This window comes from Miscanthus floridulus, chromosome 8 (genome assembly GCF_019320115.1).
Source record: "Miscanthus floridulus cultivar M001 chromosome 8, ASM1932011v1, whole genome shotgun sequence".
Classification (NCBI taxonomy): domain Eukaryota; kingdom Viridiplantae; phylum Streptophyta; class Magnoliopsida; order Poales; family Poaceae; genus Miscanthus; species Miscanthus floridulus.
In genome coordinates this window covers 43,848,194-43,871,120 of record NC_089587.1, presented here as the reverse complement: position 1 = coordinate 43,871,120, position 22,927 = coordinate 43,848,194, and the positions used below count along the sequence as shown (strand labels likewise).

Here is a 22,927-nt window from a genome sequence, read left to right as displayed (position 1 = left end):
ATTTGGATGGCATGATGCGCATCCAGAGCAATTTCATGTATTTCATTAACCTGCTTTTCAGCCTACCTGCAGATTTGGAAGTGGGGAAGCATCTTTTGTTGTTCAGGTTGACCACCAACAACCATTGATGCAGGTCCTCAGATTTGACACTGAAGGTTGTGGAACCATTTTCTTGAGCCTGGTGATGCCTCCATCCTATCAACGGCTCAAGAATACTTATCCTCGAAAACACAGGCTGATCAGACAGTCGAGGTAAGCGCCAGCTGTGGTATCGGAGTGCAAGAACGAGGACCCTCGATGTTTCTATCGTGGCCACTTCTCATGGGTCCTGTGGCCCCGACGGGCCCTGCGCCCCTGACGGAAGCATCACCTATGTCTACACAGGCATATCAGCAGTAACTTTTACTTGAATGTGCTCTGTAATCTATGAATTCTTTTCCCACACTGGTGTACTATGCTTTAACGTTATATACTAAAAGTTGTAAAAAAAGCAGTCCCAAAGCATATGTCTCTAGATTTTTTATTTTTATTAATATAATTTTTTCATAAACACGATAACATGGCTGAAAAGTTATTAGGACCTTTGTGGTTTTTTAATTTTAATGTTTGATCCACTCTCTCTGTTTTTAAAACATATGAAAGGCTCACTTTTTGAAAAGTCAAAAATCATATGATTTGACCAAATATGTATAGAAAATAAAGTACTAATACTTACGATGCATATTAAATATCACTACGTTAAGAACGTGTTTGGTAGGGCTTCTTGCGGCTCTGGTTCTCCTACAAATCGTATTGTACCAGCATTTTTCACAAAAGCAGTGTTTCTCTCTCGTGCCAAAATGAATGTTAAGCCAAGAGAAATCATGATTTGTGGCTCCTCCGGTGCAACTCGGAGACAGAGGTCGAAGGAGCCCGGTCAAACAGGGCCTAATTATGAAATATATCTTCATAATAAACATATTAGAGATATAAATGTTGATAATACTTTTTTTTCTAAACATATGGTCAAACTCCTCGAGAAACAAAATTTACATTCTTTTTAGGCGCATAGCTTTCTGTCTCAATATGCAAGCTATCCACTAGCAATCCAGCATCACATATAATTACAACCCACTAGCATATACAATTATGGTATCTACGTTAGTGAGGCACATCATCCGCTAACATATATTTTGTTATCCACATCAGCATGCCATGCCATCCACTAGTATTAGTAAAAAAAAGGACCCTCTGGACCATTAGGTTTGATTTGAGTGTTTGGTGAACAACGTGATTATTTGGACTAATGTTGTTTGCTAGTATATAAGGTATAGTTCAAATGGATGTAAGGTGGACTTGGACTTATGCAAAATGGTGATCCGAATGATGAACACCTCAAGAAAGAAATTAGAAGACATATTAAAGACCTAGCAAGAAGTCCAAAACACAAGATAGAAGATGCCTGAACAAAGACACACAAAGGAACAAAACCAAATCATGGCTGCATAGCAGCACCGGGTCTGTCCTGTGCTAGACAGGAGGGAGCCCCAGACAAGCTAAGGCATGTACACTATTCACATATCAGTTGCAAGGACAGCACCGGATCAGTCCGGTGCAAGAAGTTGAGGGGCACAGAATTGCAAGGTGCCAACTAGTGACAGAGGTGGAAGACTCATTGGACCTGTCCAATGATAGCACCGAGCAAAGTGGCAGAGTAGGGGTTGTAGCAAGGCTAGAGTCAACCACAAGGCATCGGCCTATTCGGTGATGCACCGGACATGAATAGTACTCCAATAGTCGACAACGGCTAGCTGTTGGAAGAGGCACCGAATCTGTCTGGTGACCCCACCAGACATGTTCGGTGAGTGCTCAGAAATCTACCCGATATTCCAACGGCTAGTTTCAAGGTTGCGGGCTATATATATACCCCCTTGGTTGGGCATTTGAGTGTGTGTGGGCTCAAGTATGAGTTGAGGCTCATCCTTAATTATTTTAGCTACCAAAGTGCTTAGTGTTTCACTCGATGATTAGCTAGGTGCTTTGCGAAGTGCTTGGGTTAGTTAGACCACTGCATTAGTGCTTGCCCTAGGTTTAGGCCTAGTGTTTAGTGAGTTTGCATAGCTCTTACCACTTGGTGCTTGCGCGCAACATTGTTATACTCAGAGGGCCTTGTAGTCTTGTGTTCTCGCACTAGCTGCATTTGTGGTGTGGTCGCCACCAATGTAGTGAAGGGAACAAGGCCCGTGGTGTTTTAGTCAGAAGCTTGATAGTGAAGACGGCAGGGAGCGGTCCGAGAGAGGCTATCTCAGGGACCCACTTACGCATGGGGAAGTCCCGGGGGCTATCCATAGAGTTACCCAACCGGAGCTTAGCCCTTGAGAGGGCATCCTTGCAAGGGCTCCAACGAGGACTAGGGGAAAGCGACGAGCTTCTCGATACCTTAGTAAAAATGCTAGAGTTATCGATGCGAGTCTGCATCTCTACAACCCTTAATCTTTGTCATTTATATTATATACATAGGTTGTGTGCTTTACCTTTCTAACTTAGTTTGATAGGCTAGTTGATAGGATTGGAACCTAAATTGTATAACTCTTTTGCAGTAGAGATAGCAACACACCTAACAAAAACCTTAGTTGCACATTGAGATAGACTACTTATTGGATATGTTTTGACTAGGTGGAAATTAGAGGCCATAGTTTTAGAAGTAGCTTTCAAGTTGCCTAATTCAACCCCTCCTCTTAGGCATCATGGTCTCCAAAAACGCACTTGATGAAACTCCCAAAGAATCCCCAAAAACGCATGGCGAGTGATGAAAAAGAAATTCACTTAAATGCAAGAGCTAAAAATTGCTTGTTTGAATCTTTTAGTATGGACCTCTTTAACTAAGTGTTCGCACTAACTAAAGCAAATGAAATTTGGTTAATGTTGCATGAGCTCCATGATGGTACAAGCAATGCTCATGAGCAAAATCATTGACCAATGAAACAAACCTATGGCTCTTTTAAAATGAAAGAAAATGAGCTGTGAGCGACATGTATTCTCGTTTGAATCTAATTTTCAATGAGCTCAACTCCATAGGTTTGACAATGCTCGAAGATGCAGACATCGTGAGGAAGATCATCTCGGTGCTACCACATGACTAATATGCATCACTTATCACCATCCTCCATAACATGGAAGAATTGAGCACAATGACCCTGGCGTTTGCAATTAGCAACACTACTACAGATGTGCACATTTATGACAAAAATCTTAATGACGAATAGAATTCTGTCATAGAAGATCGATTTCTATGACAAATTTTTTAGTATCATCATGGATCATTGGTGACGGTCCTCTGGCCCTGTCTATTTATGATGAAATTAGATATCATCAGAAAAAATCATCATTGAATGACATAGGGTTTCGTCACATATCACACACGTAACTGTTCCTACTCATCCGTGACGATCTGCTTTAGAACTGTGATGACCAATACTCTATCATTAAACTAATTACCCATCTGTGACGAATGGTTTTTGAATTGTAACAAATGGCATTTTGTCATAAATCCTCGCATGATCCTTTCACCATCTGATGTGTACCTATGGGACCCATAGTCACTCATATGTGATGAATAGTTTTGCAACAGTAACGAACACCACTTAGTCATAAGTCTTCGCACTGTCTGTTCTTCATTCGACGTGTACCTCTCCATCCAATGTGTACCTGTGGGACCCGTAATCACTCATCTGTGACGAACGGTTTTATAATTGTAACAGAAGTCACTTCATCATAAGTCTCCGCACGGTCCTTTCTCCATCCGACGTGTACCTATGGGACCTGCAATTATTCATTTGTGATGCTTACACTTCGTCATAAGTCTCCGTGCGGTCCTTTCTCCATCCGACGTGTACCTATGGGACCCATAATTACTCATCTATGATGCTTGCACTTTGTCATTAGTCTCCGTGCTGTCCTTTCTCCATCTACCTATGGGACCTGACGACTTGCATGTCACTTTTACCATGGGTACCGCGGGGGTTTAATTTCCAAAAAAGTCTAATCCCTAGGGATCAAACCCGGTACCTGGATTAAGGAATGAAACGTCTTTACCATTGCGATAGATGACTGGTTGTGATTGTATCTCTTTGGAATCATTATAGTATTCTATTCTCTACGGATGCCCTATAGGTTGACCTAAATTGGATATTCCCTGTCTCTGAAAATGGGCAAGCATGAGCACAAAGGTTGGTGAGTTGCCATCGGCGTCGAAGAGGATGTAGAGGTCGCTGTTGGTGAAGAAGGGTGGGTGGTGGATGTAGGAGAGCTTGGTGACACTCGACAGGAAGCCGAGATCCGCGTCCTACGGTGGTGCCGAGGTCAGTGAAGGGATGAGCGACACCGAGGGGATCATCACGGCTTGGTCGAGATCGTGGAGGTGCTGATCTCTTGTTCCTCGGTGTTAATGGTGAGGATGGGGTCGAAGGAGGAGACGAAGGCATCAGTTGCTCAGTGGGACTGTGCCACTAAGCGTTCATCTCCTCCAGCTTAGCTAGAATCTCAGCCAACATCTCCTCCATCGTCATGGTGGTCACGAACTCCAGCACGGTGGTGGTAAACTGGATATGGATTTGATACCAGTTGTCACCTACCTAGATGCTCATACGATCACACACACGAGGAGCAACTGGTTTTCTAGAATATACTAGAAGGTTCTGGATACGAGAATGAGAGGAAGGGGAAAGGTAATGGGAAATCTAGCCACAGCTAGCCTCGAACCTCAGCCCACCATTGTCTAGGTTCTAGTCCTTCGAAACCCTCTCTGTTTCCCTTGCTTGTGTATATGTATGTTGTTGCATGTCCTATGCTTCCTTGATGGGCGAAGATAAGTCCAGCACTGTAGCCTATTTTATTAGCCGGTCTAGCCTATAGCCCATGAGGTCCCTGACAGAAACACCCTTGTTTGAATTAAGAAAAACTTACGACGGGCTGCCATAGTTATATACCTGCGCTAGCGGAGTCATATTAATGAATAAAATGATTGGTAGTTAAGGTGCTGCTTATTTCGCAGGTTCGGCAGCACGTCGGTCTATACTATTGTACTCGAATCATATATTGGACTTGTTTGGCAGGCTCGAGATCGATACCACATGGGCAGTGGCGGATGTGGGATGCGGGATAAGGGGGGGCTAAAACAACAGAGATGTTGATTTGCACGAAGATTTAACGGTGAAATCAAGCTTTTGCTACAGTAATTAGCATTGAAATCAAGAAATTAGGGGGGGCTGGAGCCCCCCCAGCCCCCCCTTTGGATCCGCCACTGCACATGGGCATGCCAATTCATGTGGACTAAAATGAAGTGTCTTTTATCTTAAAGTAATAAAACAATATGATTCTACTAGTATTGTCTACATTCTAAATTATAAGACGTAAAAGCCAAAATGTCTTATAGTTTGGAATAGAGTGAGTAGAATAGAAGGGTTATCTCTTCTACTATGATAACGAGAAACAATTCTTTTGGAAAGATACAAAGTGTCGATGATAAATTGATGAAATTCTCCACCAATAAATGTGTTATCATCACTACCTGAATTCAAATTGCCTGGAGGTCTAAAACAAAACCACCAAGAAAAATGTTCTTGACGGTGCTAGTAAAACTTGAAAGAAATATGTATACCTTGGTGGTTGAAGTAAACCTTCAAGGAAATATGTGCTCTTCGGCCTAAAAAGGTATAAATCTTGCTTTCCAATAAGTTAACCAGTTTCAAATTTAATCAAATCTATACAAAATATATTAAGGGCCTCTTTGGCTCATTGGAATTAAGCAGAACTAGAGTCCATTTGTAGACCAATCTGTTTGGCTCCACACAAGTAGAAAGCCTAGGAAATGGAGGCCCGCAATCAATTCATGCATTTATAGATGAAAATCGATTCACCACCCCCTTCCCCCACGTCCTGACTCGCCACACTGACTATGATTTTGCCGGCTGCTGGTTGCCCTTAGTCCGGTGATCCCGAGCTCTTGCAGAAGGGCATCCAGACATTAGCGAAGCTCGCAGCCTCCACCATGACTTTGAAGATGAGCAAGAAGAACACGAACAACCAGATCACAATGAACAACCAAACAAAATTTCCATGTCCACACAAACAAAAAAAATGAATTGAATCAAGTTCTAGGTAATTTATTATTTCTTGGGGAATATAATTGCTAGAATCTGATTCATGGAATGTGATTCAATTCCATGGATCCAAATAGCCCCTAATATTCATGACAACAAACAAGTATCATTACATTAGTCATGTGGTATTATTTTTTGTAAATCCAGTCAAACATGAAAATAGTTGATTTCTTGAAAGTGAAATTTATACTTTTTTAGAACAGATGAGTACATAGGAACACACTGTTTATAGTAGCACTATTCACAGCATATGGACCCTTTTGCCCCCATCTATCTACTTGATATACAGAATATTCTATCTTGATCATGACAAAACAGTCCATTCACAATCCAAGATACAAAACCAAGTAAAGTTTGACTTTGAGGATCCTTCGTTGCCACCTTCATGCTCCTTAGGGCCTGTCTGGGAGAGCTCCACTTCTGAAAAAAATAGATCTAGAGCACCAGATTCACCTAGATCCAACGTAGAGCAGCTTCATTGTGGATCTAAGCTCCCACAGACAAGTTTGGGAGAGCTCCGATCCAACTCCAAAAAGGAGTCATATGAATTATTAAAAATTAAATAGGGAAATGTAAAAACGACATCTTCCTCCGGGGAAGCAAAATGACGCCCGCGGAGGCTACGAGCGCACGTGGTGGGAGCTCAGTGTGGCCGCGGCTTGTGCGCAGAGGCTGCGAGCGCACGCGGTTTGTAAAGATTTTCACAATGCTATGAATCAAGCTGATTGGTCTAAAGTCAGTCATACATAGCGCATCAAGCTTCTTCGGCGGGAGGAGGATATCTGCTGAGTTTAGCAAGTCAAATCCCTGAGAGTTCAACGTGAGCAGACTGTTGAAAGCTTCAGTGAGGTCATCCTTTATGATTTCTCAACATGCTTTGAAGAATGCCCTAGTGAAGCCATCAGGGCCAGGCGCTTTATCTCCTGGCATAGAGAGAATGGTTTATTTGATTTCATCTTGTGTGAAAAGGGCTTCCAACGAAGAGAGGTCATGTGGAGTATATCCAAGCGATGGCCAATGGAAGGTGGTCAGCCTAGAACTTGATGAGCCGAGGTGCTCTCTGAAGTAGTCCTAGCACAATCACCACCTATTTATATATCCCCATGGGCAAAAACTATATTATTTTCCGTGTGTAGGCAATGAATGTAGTTTTTTCTTGCCCTCGAGTTTGCACGGATCTAAATTTTTTTTGTGTTGGCATCTCCACATGAATGTAGTTTTTTCGCTAGTGTTCATTATGGGCCCAAATTTATTTGATTTAAAGTCGGGTTAAGCTCAATTAAATTCAATAAAAAATAGCGTATTATCACTGGCACAAACACCGTACATGTTATAAATGTTCTCTTCATTGCAAGACACGGATATATTTGCTAGTATGTATGATTTGGTTATAATAGTATAGACCGACCTGCTGCCAAGCGCGCACGTATGTGATAGCTATATATACGTGCATCGAAACAAGCACACAACGCTGATTTTCGATCATTTTATTTACTTGTATATAGTGCATGGCGCTGGCAGTCTCCTCCGCTGATGCAGGAAACTACGGCATTCACGGCGCCGGCGGGCCGTATGTTGGAACGCCGCCGTATGTTGGAACGCCGCCGTATGTTGGGATCGGTGGGCTCGGGCAAGGCCCCGGTATACAGATGACGGTGTACATCCTCCTCCCTCCTGCTGCACGTACGTAAACATATGGAATCAGGGTCATGGCCATCGCTTTGCGCGCTGTAAATTGAATTGGCATCATAAGAGCTTCCAGAATGTAGAGAGAGAGAGTACGGCGTCTACCATGCGCTCCGTAGGTTAACGACGAGAGGAGGAGGAGAGAGGCGAAGCACAGCAGCACCAAGCCTAGCCTGCCTGCCCTGACCCTGAGAGTCATTGTGGAACGTACGTAGTACGTACCGCGTGCAGTTGCGTACTGAAGTGTGTAGTAGATGATAGATTGGTGCTGAGAGGGCTAGCAGCAGGCACGGCTATTTATCCTTTCGTGCGTACCCACTCCTAGCTAGTCTACCTAATTGCCGGTCAAAGCACGCACTACTGACTAAATGCAGACCATAGTAAGTGTTTTTTTTAAAGGCTGAACATATCGTATGTAAGGTTCTGTTTGGATGTTAGCCGATGCACATGGCAGACCGAAATTTTGTCTCTGGCTGAAGAAATATCAGTGATGTTTCGATCGACGCTGCAATTTGGCACACGCTCGAGCTTGTGCGGCCAAAGCGTAGTTATTTTTGCGGCTGGTACACGGCAGAATCCTAGGCGGGCGATTTAGTAGTTGAAGTTTGGTTGGCCAATATTTTGGCTGGGTGCGGCAACTCACAATCACAAACCAAACACGTGGAAAATTGTAACGGAGCATGCACGCTGAGCGACCATAACTCTAACCAAGGCTCCGTTTGATATAGCTTCGCTTCACTGATAGAGCAGTCTTTTTGCTTTAGCTGACACTATGTAAAAATATATCACATCACAGACGCGCGCTCAGCGTCATCACAGCGCATCTGTAGCAAGATCTTATTATAGACGCGCTTTTATGTAATAAGAACATACCACCGACGCGCTTTTCTGTAGCAAGTTCTAACAAGATTTTGAAACACCAAATGATTTCAGCTAAAAAAGTGATGAATATCAAAGATGTATAACTCATCAAGATCTACAACTTTTATTTTAGTTATTTCTTTATTTGACAAAGTGATAGTAAACATTGTTCGCAAATCAACATGTCTCTCATATAGCTCATGAAACTATGAGTGATATGAGAATTTATGAACAATGTTTACTAATATTTTGTCAAATGAAAAAGTGACCAAAATAAAATTTGTAGATAGTGATGAGTTCAACAACTTTTATGTTCATGACTTTTGTAGTTGAAATCATTTAAGGTTTCAAAATCTTGTTTGAAGTTACTATTTGTTGAAATTCAAAATTTGAACTGTTCAAATTTTGTCAAACGAAAAGATGACCAAAATAAAAGTTGTAGATAGTGATGTGTTCAACAACTTTTATAATCATCACCTTTACAGCTGAAATCATTTAGTGGTTGAAAATCAGGTTTGAAGTTATCATTTTTTGAAATTCAAAATTTAAATTGTCCAAAATTAGTGACAAAGATAGATGACCAGACTAAAATGATAGAGTATGATTTTAGAAAATTTTAGGAAAAAAACCATCACATTTAGAGTTGGTATGAGGGAGAAAAACTAGTTACAAGTTTCAGCCACACATTAAAAAGAGAAATCACACTTGTTCATCATTTATCATCATGAATAGTTGTGATTTTTCTTTTTAATCTCTGGATAAAATTTTTAACTAGTCTTTCTCCCTCATACTAACTCCAAATGTGATGATTTTTTCCTAATATTTTCTAAAATCATGGCCTATCAAGTTACTGTGTTGATTTGATCATTCTTTTCGTTTGACAAAGTTTGAGCAATTCAAATCTTTAAATTTAAAAAAAATAATAAGTTCTAACAAGATTTTGAAACACCAAATGATTTCAGCTGAAAAAGTGAAGGATACCAAAGATGCATAACTTATCAAGATCTACAACTTTTATTTTGGTTATTTCTTCTGATAAAGTGATAGTAAACATTGTTCACAAATCAACATGTCTCTCATATAGTTCATGAAACTACAAGTGATATGTGAATTTGTGAACAATGTTTACTAATACTTTGTTAAATGAAGAAGTGACTAAAATAAAAGTTGTAGATAGTGATAAGTTCAACAAATTTTATGTTCACGACTTTTGTAGTTGAAATCATTTAAGGTTTTAAAATCTTGTTTGAAGTTGTCATTTATTGAAATTCAAAATTTGAACTGTTCAAATTTTATCAAATAAAAAGATGACCAAAATAAAAAGTTGTAGATAGTGATGTGTTCAACAACTTTTATGTTCATGACTTTCTTATTTGAAATCATTTAAGGTTTCAAATCTTGTTTGAAGTTGCTATTTATTGAATTTCAAAATTTGAACTGTTCAAATTTTGTCAAATGAAAAGATGATCCAAATAAAAGTTGTAGATAATGATGTGTTCAACAACTTTTATGTTCATGACTTTCTTATTTGAAATCATTTAAGTTTTCAAAATATTGTTTGAAGTTTCCATTTATTGAAATTCAAAATTTGAACTTTTCAAATTTTGTCAAATGTAAAGATGACCAAAATATAAGTTGTACATCTTGATGAGTTCTACAACTTTGATGCTTACAACATTTTCATTTTAGATCATTTTTGTCTTAAAATTCAATTCAAAGTCGACAAATTCAAATTTTAAATTTTTAAATATATTTTTTTATTTTACAAAATAAAATGTACGGGAAAATATAACAAATTATCGTGTGGCTCAGGTTCCTCCCACCATCACGTTACTGTTTCCTGCCCACGTGTTAGCCTTCTAGTGGTCCAGAGGAAAATATCTCCTTCCCGAACCGTCACTCCATCCATCGACAAAAAAACCCTTTCTCGCTCTCTCTTCGTCTCTCCCCAGGTCGAGTCACGGCGCGACCAAGGCGACGGTGCGGGGCAACCTTGGCGGTGGCCGGCCCTCCACGCGGCAGCAGCCTCCCTTGTCCTCCTCCTCCTCCTGCTGCTCCTCCACCACGCCCCTTCCTCCTCGCGACGCAAAGCAACGGGTCGCAGCGGCACGAACGGTGGCCAGGTCGACGGCGCGAGCAGCGATGGCCGACGCGCGGGCTGGACGGCGGCGACCCACCCTCATACCTGGCTCTCTCCCTCTCTCCTTCTTTTGTCCGTACAGGAAGCAGGTGAGAAATTTTTGGCCCTTTCATGACCTAGGGTTTGCTGGGAGTGGATTTTGTAACACCCGAGGTGTTTGGCTTCTACTAATTACATTTCGTTTCATAAACATATGCATCAACTATGTCATCATGCCATTGTCCCTGAAACATACATATGAAACATTCGCATATTCTGTTTGTTTCGTACTTGATTGCTTGTAAATGGTAGTAGTGCAACATATGAATGCAACATGAATTTCTCATATCTTAAAGCATGGCAACATGGTAGTAATGTGACAAGTATAGGATAACAACAAGGTCATGCAACATGTGAAACATTGTATTGAAACATATGAATGAATTGCTTGTTTTAATTGCTGTATCACATGTGATCATTAGAAGTGGTATAACAATTTTGTAAAGTGGTTGATCATGGTCTACTACACCTTAACTATACTTAGGTTACTTGTTGGGACATTGTTCATGTAGATCAAAATGACCAAAATGCCCTCAAGTGGAGGTTTGACTTGAATTGACCCTTGGAGTGTCATCATTTGACTGATTCAAAAGTCCAACTTAGAGACTTTGCATGGCTGTGCACTCTTTACAAAAGTTGTAGCTAATTTATCAAGGAACAAAAGTTGTTTTATGACCAACTCATGAAAATGTGTGGAACATGCTCAAACATGGCCCACAAGTCAGATTTACATGCTGATTTCAACAATGAAAAATATTCTAAGTCATGACTGAAATTTCAGTGTGATTGAGCAATCTTTGGCTTCATGTAACTGCTGATCCATGGCGAGTTAGAGAATGGTCCTTGAAGAGAAATTGTAGATGGATGGTAGGCCTACAATTTTCATGTACACTGTTTTTGCAAACGAGCAACGGATTAGTCAGGATAATGCGTTGAAGTCGCGCTGTCAGGCTGATCTAATCGACTGAATGCGATCTACAGTGACTGACCGAGTCCAGAAAACCAGCGCCGCGTGTGTGCCACCCGTCGCCGGCCTTCTGGTCGCGCAGGCCACGCGCCACGGGCATCCTGGCGCTGCTGGCCGTGACAAGGGCACCACGCGCGCCTGCCCGACGCACTCGCCATGCCATTTGCTTTTCCTTCTCCTTCCCCGCGCGCTGCGCCAAGCCACAGCAGCCGTCCACCATTGCCGACCGCGCGTCGCCGTCGTCGTGCGCGCTCACCACCGCAAAAACGCGTCGGCTAGCTCATTCGTAGCTTCGCCGTGTTCTTCTCCACCTCCTCCACCTCTCAGCCGGGTCATTTGGGGCTTGGTAAGGGCGTATTCGCCATTTCCTCCACCGCCGCCATGGCGGGACCTCGCCGGAGTTGGCGCTCCACGCGGCCAACTACCACCGCAGCCTTCCCATCCCCTCCTCTATGTTCGGTTAGCTTGGTAGTGAACTTCGGAAGCTCGTCCCTAGCTTAACCACACCCTACGGGGTCGGGTCTCGCCGGAGCCGGCCATGCCGCGGCCGTGCGCCGTCGTGCTCGTCGCCACCCCCTCTAGCCGCTGCAATCGTTGCAATAGATGGGTCCTCTAGATGCGCATGGGTGTGGGGAACACGCCGGTGCCGTCGAGTTCGCTGGAGATGTCGCCGGCGACAATCTACGCCGCCGCCCTATTTTCCTCCCCTGTCTGTCTCGCTGACGCGCGGGCCCCTCCCGTCAGTCGCCGCAGCTGAGGCGAGAGCCCAGCGTGGGCCGCGTCGCGTCTTGGGCCGCGCCAGTGCACTTCGCGGGCCGCCGTTCCTTTGGGCCGGCCCAACAGCGGCTGTGATTTATTTTCTTATTTGTTTTGCTTTATTATTTCATAGATTTGTGTTGATATTCAAAAATATGTATCTCCTAGTAGGTAGATCCAAATGCTATGGTTCCAATTTTGTTGAGTTCATGATAATGTCTAGTATTTAATAAAAATATTACATGGGCATATGTTTTAGAAATTCTAGATGAATTAAATAGGACTTTGAAATGTGTTTTTGGATACATGCAAATTTGTTTGAATTTTATCTTGAGTTTCTGTGCTCCAAAAATTATGAAATTTTGTGGGTAATCTATTATTGCTTAGTAGAATCTCTGGTTAAAATTTCAGAGCTAGTGCATGTATAGTGTTTGAGTTATAGAATTTCCTTTTATTAATGGATGGATCTGGTATGAATTTTCATAATTTTTCTATAGATCCAGTAAAGGTAAACTTTGGTGAGTGCTATTCTTATGCTTGAGTGATACTAGGAAAAATGTGAAATCTGTTGCTTGACACTTTTCATTAAGGTTTCCTAATTATGCTAAAATTGGACATGCCACTTGTTATTTTGGGATACAGCAAGTTCTTCTTGCTCAATGGCTTTGAAATTTTTATGGTAGTTTATGTGAAGCATGAGATAGCTACTGTAATTTTTGTAGATTTTTATGAATAGTTTTACTATATATTGCTTAAATCACCAAATTAACTAAATAAATTGGAAAATGATATTAAATAATTTATTTAGAAGTTGGCACTATACTTTCTGATGTTACTTAGGTATGAAAAACAAGTTGGTAAACTTGGTTTGATCAAATTATGCTTTTGCATCATCATTAAATAATTAATTTAGTAACCCTGTCATTCCTGGACACATTCTAGGTTTAATGGAAATGGATTTGGTTAACATAAGAATCATGCTTTGCTGTTTACCATTGATTTGTAGAAAATTTCATAAGCTTTCCAGAATGTCCTCATGCAAGTCATTTGGAATTGTAGAACTTTAGTTGTGATTGAATTAAGGGACTACTGGTACGCATATGAAACTTTAAATGTTAAATTATGTATCCCTTTACTATTCTAAGTTTGTGGTAATGTTCTTAGGTGTTAGGCCTTTAACTGAAGATGAGCATCTTTATCTTAGGTTATGCAAGTTAGGTAAGTTGATCTTGTTCTTTAAGTTAAGTAGATACATGCTTAAAGTGATTTGAATAGAGCTAATTACTTGGTAAACGAGTGCCCAGTGATGCTTTCGTAAACACTCACTGTGATTCATTCATCATTGAGCATCATGTCATTCCTTATGTATCCATGATATTTATCTCGTGCATCGGCATGCAATAGGTGTACCGGAGGGAGTAACTCTGCTAGAATTCGAGGAACCAAGCGAGCAGCAGCAGTCGACACCGGAGGTTCAGGAGGTGCAGCCTTTAGAAGAGGTGCCAGACGAGGTCGCCGTTGAGTGCCCGGATCACCGTCCGTGCAACTTTGTGAAAGGCAAGCCCCGGAGCATATTAAGCCTCCTAATTTCCGAAATGCAGTTACAGTATTATTATTATATATCTATATATATATTGTTGCATTAAGTTTAGGTGTTGGATGCAAACAATTGCTGCATTAGTTACCCAATCCTTGTCCAGATATTGTTACCCTGAATCCTATGTAGCTCAGGCTCGTGTAGTGCTTAGCCCTGCTTAAACGCGGTAGAAGTCGGGTGATTTCCTGTCACCTGCGAGATATAGGAATATACATGTGGCACGGTTGGCTATATTTGCTATCGTGGAAAAGAACCAGTCTTAATTTGAAATGAAGATCGGGCGGAGGCTTGCCGGTTTGCAGTGACTCCGTCTGTGTCGATTAAGGACTGAATCTTGGAGCCTTTCCTGTTCATGTTGAACGCATGCCTCTCTCTTAGTTGGCCGGGTCTAGAGACCGACCACGAAGCCGAGTAGCTCACCTCAGGCCGGGAGTCGATAAGTATAAAGTGCGCCTCGGAATGGAGCCGTAGGCGTGAGTCCAAGGGCAGGTGATTTAAAAGTCCTGATCGTCCTGGCAGAAGGGTAATCCCTGAGAGTGCTGGCGCTGATCGAACCCACGAATTTGGTTCCTGAGTTATTCCAAAGGTGACCCACGGCTACCCTTGCAAAGTATGCCAGGGTGAGAGTTAGGAATACCCCCTCAGCTGAGTTGTAATTCGATTCGAATCGCCGTCTCTCCCGATTAGTGAGAACTTGACGGGCTTATCTCCAATGTAGATACACTTAATAACTTAATGGTTCGGAAATGATGATATGATGATGACAGCCTTATTATACCTGCTATGGTTAATATTGTTTGCTCCTAATAAGTGAGTGCTCTAGTACAGGTGCTAATCTAGTGGACAGGTAAATAATGATAAGCTTGATGCAAAGTTTAAATTGGTTACTATAATCATAAGCTCTTTATGCAACTGTGTCAAGCTAGCCCACCTGAAAAGCCTTGCATGATCCTTGGTGTCTTTTATTTCTGGTTTTTATCGGGTAAGTCTAGCTGAGTACCTTCTCGTACTCAGGGTTTATCTCCCACCTGTTGCAGATGACCAGTTCTACTTTGGTTGCTGCAAGTACTGCCTTCTCCTAGCTGGGGATGAAGACTAGGCCGTTGGGCGCGGTCTCTACTAGTTCTCGTACCTGATAATGCTTTTGTGGGACATGACTCAGACTTGGCAATGTGATAAAAAACTATGATGTTTTGTACCAAACTATGTTGCTTCCGCACGCTCAAACTTGGTTTGTAATATTCTATTTAAACTCTGATGGATGTAATCCGAATGCTACTTATGAAATGTTGTAACAGATGATGTGTTGTGTTGAATCACTACGGTCTTGGTTTGTATGTCGAGAGTTGGTTGAAATCCTTCGTGATTTCCGGACTACCGGGATTATGGGAGCTTAAGTACAGGAATTTGATCGCTTCGGTGATTGTTTTTGTACTTACGTTCTTATGATTTGGTCGGTTCTGTTACAGATTTGATCTCGACAGGAGTGGATGAGCCGACTATTGCGGCCGAGGTTTCAAGATGGAGATGAGCCGGAGCAACACCAGCCCTCGATGCCATGGTCAGAGCCGCTCTCCCTGCTCCATTGTTGTTAGCATGCTCCAATTTTAGCTTGCTGAATTATGGTTCTTGTGCAGATTTATTTGCCATTTATTGTGTTTCGGTTCTAAATTCCATGTTCCACAGGTACATATTTTTCTTTTCTTCTTACAAAATTGACCATGTATCTTGATTATGTCCGCTCACCTATTTGGTTTTTATCTACGGGATAGGTCTACCTTTTTAGTGGAAAATATTAGTTCACTTACATTGTTACTAAATTACGATAATCGTTAGATGCTAACCTGATTCTCTTTAGTGGTTTATATTGTCACAGCATAGAACATTTAGATAAACCAAGTACTTGATATATTGTGCAATTGCAGATGTATCTTGATTATGTCCATTCACTAATAGGCATCATCTTATTTTAACTGTAGTATTCCATAACCAACCTATTTGGTTTTTATCTACCGGATAGGTCTACCATTTAAGTGGAAAATATTAGTTCACTTCCATTGTTACTAGATTACAATAATTGTTAGATGCTTACCTAATTCTCTTTAGTTGTGCATATTGTCGTAGCATAGAACGTTTAGATAAACCAAGTACTTGATATATTGTGCAGCTGCAGAAAAACAAGTTTGTTCACACTTCTTTTTTCAGTTGTTGTATTTTCAGCTTCAGGACAACGGTGGATTAGGCCCTACTTTACAGGTACACATGTGTGTGCCCAGCTTACCATTTTTGAAAGACAGTTCTATTGGTTAAAACAGCTATTCACGTGCCTGAACCTTGATTGCTTCTGTTGGGTTTCAACTCTAGCCTATCCCAATTTTTTTGGGACTTAAAAGGCTTTGTTGTTGTTGTTGTTGTAAAGTTCTATGGGTTATTGGTTTATCTCCTGCCATTCTGCCAACCATAGAATGCCAAGCATGTGAAATTTGGTATTTTCTTACCAAGTTTGATCCTGTTGATTTAGCAACAAGACTGTAGTGTGTCAGCATCGGTAATGCTTTTTATTGGTCACTGGAAATGTGTTTGGTAACTGTTCATTCTACAATATATCATGTGCTTCAAGCGAGCCCCCTCAACATGATTTATGACAGTGTAGTAATATACTAATATTGTTGCCCGGAAAATTTTCCATCCTGATTTTATAAGTTAATTTTGTATTTTTTTATGTTAACTCACAAAATCAGTATTCAATTGGACCTGTACGAAGTATTTCTATGGTATATGTAAACCTGAATATGTTTCTAACCATTACCAAGGGTCTCGACCCTCCATACACGTTATTCTGCATAGTCTCTCACTCTCCTAGGGGATAAGCTATGTGTACCTTGAATTCATTATTAAACATTATGTTATCCATATCTAGGTATAGATTTACTGACCACTGAAATGGCCAGGTGGCTGCTACCGCAACACTTCTCTCCAGATTGGCTGCCTTTTAACTTTGTGAAGTAAATAAGCTGAAAGCGGCGCCGGTTCGAGATGCGACAGCGGCGCGGGATGTGGCAGCGCAGGCCCATTAGGAGGCGCTCAGGAAGGAGCTGGTGGTTCGAGCTCTGAGGAGGACGAGGCCACGGCGGCGGCGGCCACCACTACCCACGACGACATGCGCTCCTGACATCACTACAATGTGAGACAGCCCTCCATCTCCCCTTGTGTAATTTATCTGCTTGTATAGATGCAATTATGGTTTGATCTCGTCATCTCTCATGTGTGTTTATGGCTGGCTGCTAAGTCTAGACTCGATATCGATAAATGTTTAGTGAACTACTAGATAAATTAATCTTTGATTTATAAGTGTACTACTACTACCTGTTTTTTCATCATCGATTTTGAACTAAATGTAGGTAAAAAAATACTTGTCTCAGATATGAATTAGTTTTCTCAGTAAACATCACCGAAGAGAGCACTAGTTTGCTGACAAAAATAATTTTGCCATTAAGAACTAGTTACCTGCTTGTCATGCACCTTATGTAGTAATTCTTATTGTTATTTTATGCTAAATTAACAGCAAATACTTTCTTATTGTTTCAGTTGTAGTCTGAATTTTCAGCATGTTTGGATCTGACTTATATATACTATCTTATATATTAGGCTGCAATCTGAATTTTTAGCAAGTCTTGATGTGAATTATACTAATCTGTATATTTAGCAAGTCATGATCTGAATAATAATATCTCTTATAACATTCATTACCTCATGTTCTAAGATTTTCTTATAATATTTTATTTAGATCACAAGCTCTTAATATTGATGAGGGACATCAATACATCATAAGGCCCCAGGGGATGCTCCAAACTTCTAGTGAACCACTGTCTTTAGGAGTCAAGACCCTATTTGAATGGGAAGTAGTAAGCTAATAACAGTGAATGTAAGCTCAATTGACTTCTTAGATATCTCAAATTTCTGATGCTCAACTACTGTCTTTAGTGTTGGGCCTCCAAACAATGTCACTACCCCTGAAATTTTACTGCATATGTGCATTAGTAACTAAGATATAAGTTGATTTGTAGTAGTTGCTACAGAGTCCTCTAAGTGTTTAATTTCAGTATGTAACCTGAGTTTGCAGCATGAGTCAAAACGGTTATTTGATTTTGAGAAAAATAATATATTGCAGTCTGAAAGTCTAATGCTCTAGGGGTGTTAGATGCAATCACTACATTGAGTAGTTGCACACTTCTTGGTACACCGTACACAGAGGAGTTGCATCATGTGTCAAGACGTATACATATTGATAATCCTTATTAGCTTATATGTTTGTATACATACTTGTAACGTTTACTTTGGTAGAAATCCTCACTACCAACACCTTGTGCTCTTATGCTTGTGGTTAGATTTGAATTATATATATATATAGGGAGAGTATATTCAGTAGCCAGCTACAAAATAAGTTATTCTGTAGCCACCTCCATTTATGATAATTTTATATACTAATTTACGATAATGTCAATACATATTTACGATAGTTAGGTTACTATAACACATGGGGATATTTACCATAAAATTATAGTAAACCACTTAGTAAGGAGTTGATATAATCTCGTAAATTAACATAGTAATTATCATAACTCAAAGTGGCTACAGAATAAGTTATTTTGTAGCCAGCTACAGGATAGTAGTAACCTGAGTTATTTTTAACATATATATATATATATATATATATATATATATATATATATATATATATATATATATATATATATATATATATATATATATATGTTCTGGTCGAATTTAAATTATAAATTTAAATTTTTTTTCGGAAAAATATACTGTAGGGGCGGTTCTAGACTGAACCTCCCCTACAAATAGGTATTATAGGGGCGACTGGTACTACAGCTGCCCCTACAAATCGATTTTATAGAGGCGACTGGTGTTACCAGCCGCCTCTAGAAATCGATTTGTAGGGGCGGCTTATAACATCATCCGCCTCTATAAATCGATTTATAGGGGCGGTCTGGGAACCGCTCCTATAAATCGATGATTTGTAGCCATACTTTGGTAGGGGCGGCTGGCCAAACTGCCCCTACAAATACCCATGAGCCGCCCCTACAAAGTCTATCTGTAGTAGTGCTTCACTGATAGAGCAGTCTTTTTGCTTTAGCTGACACTATGTAAAAATATCACATCACGCGCGCTCATATAAGACAGGATAGGCATTTGAAAACTGAAGCTTTGTTAGTTCAAGCCACATCTGAAAGTATAAAAGGAGTACCTGTTTGTCTCCTTGGGTAGCAAGCGGGGCACCACCTAGCTGTGACATGCCAATCTCATCTGCTTGCCAAGGGTCCCTCTGGTGGTGGTGTATGCAGAAGCCCAGGGCCTCATCATCGTCCTCCTCAGCATCATTGTCCTCGTCGTCCTCGTCTATAGGGCCCTTCCCAGCGCTATAGTGGGGTGGTGTACACACAGTAGAAGTCGCACCTATCATCGGCTCAGAAGAACCGGCTGGTGTCCTCAAAGAGGCTAAAGCTATGCCACTCGACCGCGCCGGGTACTCGGGTTCCTCCCATGGAGTATCCATGTAGCTCAACTTCTAAGCTAGCTTCCTGCAACTCTTCTTCACTTTCTGCATCAATAGACGTTAAAGAAAAATTATTTCCCAAGCGCATTGAGAGTAAACGAACATTTTCATAATGGACAAGTTTATGTGTACCTCCACAAAAGCCTATAGAACACCTGCCCCCTGCCCTCTAGCCTCATGAAGTCAAAACGCTTCTTCATTGGACAACCTTGACAATTGTATGGCTTGGGTATAGAAACGAGGTTGGACCGTTTTAGTACACTTACTAAATGCCAAATGGATAACAAATTATACCATTTGAGTATCTTGCCACGTATCTCTGAAGTGGGGCTCTCTCTGGTTGTGTCTCCTCCCTAGTGGCAATGTCGTAGACATCTTCGATGACATCTTCCTCTGAGTCATCGTCAATGCGTCCTTGGTGTAGGGGGGCTTGAATGTGTCCTCGTAGACCTGTGAAGCCACCGGAGGTACTCATTGAAGGTGTGCTGGTCATGTGGAGGATCTGCATCGACCGGTCGTCGCTCCCTGGTCTCCCACATCTGGATGTACTTGTAGTGCTTCACGCGCTAATCCTTCTCCTTGTACCTCTTCCTACGGTCAAACCTGCAACAAAATGATAGTTAGTTCTACCACACACACCTCACAATTGTAACTTTGTTATGAATCGATAATGCACCCGTGCAATTTTTGGTTGGTGGAGTAAAGCGGTGGTGGGTAGCCTATAATTCTTCCAAACTGCCTGCAAACCCTGATGGGAAAGTGGATCTCGACCACGTAGAAGAAAATAAGAGGGATGTTGCAACGATACTTGTCGGTCTCTTGCCTAGTGACATGACTCAAATAGTGCTAGAGCTCCATAGCATCCCAAGGACACCAAGTCACCTAAACATTTCATAATTGAGTTAGCTTGTGATATAGTGTAGATTCAACAAGTGCACACATGTATGTAACCAAATAGAGCGTAACCTGGTGCTGTGTCAGGATGTTGAGCAAGTCTGTGTACTCCTTGTACTTGCACCGTGGATTCCCTCTAACTAACTCTGCTTCCTTCTAGATATATAGACCGGTAGGTAGTGTATCCTGGCCGTTGCATTGCTGCATTGAGAAGTGCAAAAATGAATTAGCCAATCATAATTTCATCAAATGTAACAGCTTTGAAGTAAGTAGTGAACCGAAGTACTTACATGCAAACCATGAAGAAGGGGCCTCCCAATGGGCCATCTTTCCCAACACTAAACCTGGAGTGCGTAGGAGCAACCACCTAGGTCCGCGTTCGGCGACGTGCGACGGTAGGCAACACAAAGCTATCGATACGTACATGCTAGGACCGCGCTGCCCTAGCTATATGTCGCTATGTTCTCCCACAGCTGGTGTAGTATGTTAAGAAAAATCTAGCTAATGGTGTTGCCTGACACATCGGGGAATAGGAAAGCGCCAAGGAAGCGCCAGAACCAGACTCTAGTGAACCTCTCGATCTCAGCATCATCAGCTTGTGGGTGCAAGTTCTCAAAGCACTCTGTGATCCACAACGACGAAACACCCGAAGTTTTCCTAAAATTCACAAAACACAATGGGACGCAATGGATTCATGAAAGTAATGTAAGTATTAAATATGGTTCAATTCCTTACTTATTTTTTCTAGCATCCTCGTCGTCCGGTGGAACAAAGCCACATAACTTAGCCACCAGATCTCTCTAGTGATCGTTGTCCACTATACCTATCACTGGAAGTCCCCCCAACCGAAGGCCAAAGGTAGCCTTCATGTCCTGCATGGTGATAGTCATCTCGTCGCAAGGTAGGTGGAACATGTGAGTCTCAGGCCTCCACCCACGAGGTTGCATTATGAAAATAGAATGAGTCTTAGTTACCTCAATTTTGTTTTAAGAATGCTTACGGAGAATAAAGGGACTCGTACCTATCAACAGCTACAGTGAAAAGTGCGGGGTTAAGAGCCAGAAGACCAGAGTTCACAACCAGGACAAGTTCGAGGAAGCTTGCACGCCGTATGTATGACGCGTAATGCTTGTCCCACTGGTGTGCCCTGTTGTGTGTGCGTGGCCTCAAAGGAATCAAGACCACCTCAACGTTGCTGTCGGTCAACTTGTGAGCTCGGTGCTCCTCATCGTAGGCCACCTCAAGAAGAAGGTACAGCCGATGTTGAGCCATCATGGTTCAAATTGATAAACAAAGTGTTAGAACAAACATTATGAATAATACAATATTGAAATTAACATTATGTAGCATTGCAAATTTTAAACTACATGCTATGCAACATGGACAAAATATGAAAGAACATGTAAATATTGAAAGTAACATTAACAAGCATATCAAACAAGTCCACTCAGAAAAAAGCAAGTTCTATGTATGGACATGCTGCCCTTGTCTTATGTGCCTACTAGCCTTGTGACTAGGTTCTTTTGCAAACAGAGCAAAGATTCCTGCCACGGGTCTTGTTGAAGTCTCCCCCTCTATACATGTCTTCGCCCTATCCTCTCATAGCGTCCATGTCCCCCTTGAGTCGCTTCTTCTTCCTCATACCCTTCCCTACCTTCATTAGCTCTAGATGCGGCATGTAGTCATAACCATGATAAGGGAGCCACTGTGTCGGGTCAAGGTATGGCTCGAAGCTCTTCTCCCAAATACTAATGGTGTTCGAACGGAGATACAAGGGTGACATATATGGTAGACCCTCGAAGCCATATCCATGGACCCTATAGGCCATGATCATGTGAGAGCAAGGGGCATGCATGATCTGAGGGACATTGCAACTGCAGTCTACTTTGTCAAGATCAACTCGGTAGTTTCATCCACCATAATGTTTGCCGCCCAAGCTTGTGCCATCCTTCCCCCATACACTAAAGACATGCCAGTGAGGTCCATATGGCTCGGTGGTATGCTGCTTGGCCAGTTCCTCGGCCTCCTTCAAATGTTCCATTTCGGCCTTTCCAAATTGCCCAAGCTCAGCTAGATTCCTCTGCGCAAGTTCCCATCTCTTGACAAAATAGTTGCACTTATGAAACGAGAACTCAACAATTCTAGACACAGGCAATGATCAAACTCCTTTGAATACATGGTTGAAAGACTCTGACGAGTTGGTGGTCATGATGTCGTACCTGAAACCGCCCTCATCATATGCTAACGCCCACTTAGCCTTCTGCTCCAT

The 22,927-nt window shown here is 41.6% G+C and overlaps 1 long non-coding RNA gene across 1 annotated transcript; it reads right to left on the bottom strand.

Moving 5' to 3' along the window:
• Positions 1–7,450: 7,450 nt before the first annotated feature.
• Positions 7,451–8,091, bottom strand: LOC136471805 (uncharacterized). Its single transcript, XR_010762120.1, has 2 exons — positions 7,932–8,091; positions 7,451–7,817 (listed from the first exon to the last, which is right to left on the bottom strand). It is a non-coding gene; the product is annotated as an uncharacterized lncRNA (long non-coding RNA).
• Positions 8,092–22,927: the final 14,836 nt, after the last annotated feature.